Source organism: Phyllostomus discolor, chromosome 10, assembly GCF_004126475.2.
Source record: "Phyllostomus discolor isolate MPI-MPIP mPhyDis1 chromosome 10, mPhyDis1.pri.v3, whole genome shotgun sequence".
NCBI lineage: Eukaryota > Metazoa > Chordata > Mammalia > Chiroptera > Phyllostomidae > Phyllostomus > Phyllostomus discolor.
This window is the reverse complement of record NC_040912.2, coordinates 89,961,015-89,962,952: the sequence shown is the minus strand read 5'-3', so window position 1 is coordinate 89,962,952 and position 1,938 is coordinate 89,961,015.

The window sequence follows — 1,938 nt, the reverse complement described above, 5'->3', positions numbered from 1 at the left end:
TCTGGACTTCCCATTTTGGCTAGTGGCATCATCTACCTGGTTGTTGAAACAAGAGACTTAGAATTCACCCCAGATTCTTCTTTCTTCTTTATCCCACCATTGAGAGAGACATCAGATCCTATCGTTTTTACTCTTCTCCAAATCTGGGGCTGCCCTGAGCTCAGACTGGCATCATTTTTGGGTTGGAAAAGAAGTTCTCCACACTTCTCTCCCTGTCTCTAGACTGGTATCCACTTCGCCATTCTTCTCACTGCCCTCAGGGTGAACCTCTGAGTCTGACCAGGTTAGTCCCCGGTGTAAAACACTTCAGGGTCACGTTCATGATCTGGTTCCTGCTCTCACCTCCGAGGCCGGGCGCCCGGGACCACTTCTTGTGCATCTCCCGGGCTCCCACACTCCTTTGGTGGAAACAAGCAACTCTGGATAGAGGACCTAGCTTTCATTGGTCTCTATTCTTAGAACCCCGCATCATGTCAGGCAGCGAGGGCCAGCACACACATGTTTGTGGTTTTGAATGGAAATGAAGAAGACTTATTTTTGTCCTCGTGTGCTATCTGCCACACTGGCGCAGTACGGGTGAAGAATGTTCTTAAGGATGACTGCAAATCATGAAGAAATGGATCAAATTATACTTATAAACTTCATGGAATACCTGTTACAAACTGCTCAAATGAGAAAGATTAGGATTTTAAAGTTTTGATCCTTAAAAGCATAGTTGTTCCACTGTTTTGGAAAGTCAGCCTTGCAAAATCATATCCTGCACGTCCTTGGGATATTGGGGAAACTTGACCAGGGTTTGCGTTTTTCACGTATGTGTAAAGATTTAATGACATCTGGGAGTTAGACCTACTCTTCCTTAAATTCCACATTTTGCACCCCTTTCCTGTTTCTTCCAATGACTGTCATGCCAGAAACTTGCACACTTCCAATTGTTCTTGTTTTTATTTGCTGCTCTGAGGGACTGTGTTTGAAATCGCAGGTTTACATGTAGGTTATAATTTTAAGGGTGACTAGAGCAGCCCACAGGCGAAACCACACGGGATTCAACACGGAAGGAAGGAGAGGGTGCCAGCAGGCATCAGAACAAACGCAGCCTTCACACGGGACTGCGTTTCCACCTGTCGGAGGCAGCCGGCCCAAACTTAGAAATGAAAATCCAAGGGAGAGGGCTTTGGATACATGGTAGAAGTGTAATTTAAACTAGGGAGCTCCAGCCAGAAGCTGACCAGCATAATTTTAAGGAGCTATTTTGGTGAGAGGGAGAGGAAGTAGCTAGGAAGACACTGTAATTAGAGCATTTGAGACCCAAGGACTTTTCCTAACATGTACTATGAATGTTGAGATGATTAAGTGATTATTGTCTCCATTTTCTACCAGAAAAATGGCTTGGCCTCCAGAGGTAAGTAAAATGGTGACAACTGTTTGAGTGCTTGCACGTTTGACTTGGAAATTCCACGTGGAACTCACGTCCCACCTTGGGCTCTGTCCTAAGCAGTGGGTGATCGGTCTTCCAACAACCAACGTGAAGTGCTGGCTCCTTGAGTCCGTAGAACTTGAAGTTACTGTTGGGTACTTCTGTCCACTTACCAAGTCCGGCCAGCGTTCACTCTGGGGACACTGGGCCTAAGGGACTGGCTCAGAGAGAATTGCTCCTGGGAATTGTAATTTACAGCGAAACTTCATATATTAGACCTGATCAATATAAAATTTGAGTTAATTTGGACAGGGTGTAACTTGCATTTTACCATGACACCATCTCTGTAAGACACATTTGAAAACCAAGTCAATATTATAGATAAGATTTCAAAGAGAATAGATCATTTTTGAGCACCGCTGAGGGTTTAGAAGCACCGTTTACACATAACTCATGATCCTGGCTACCAAATCACCGATGTCTTTTCACCCAACGAGTTCTTTTGGCAGATGGCATTGACCAGT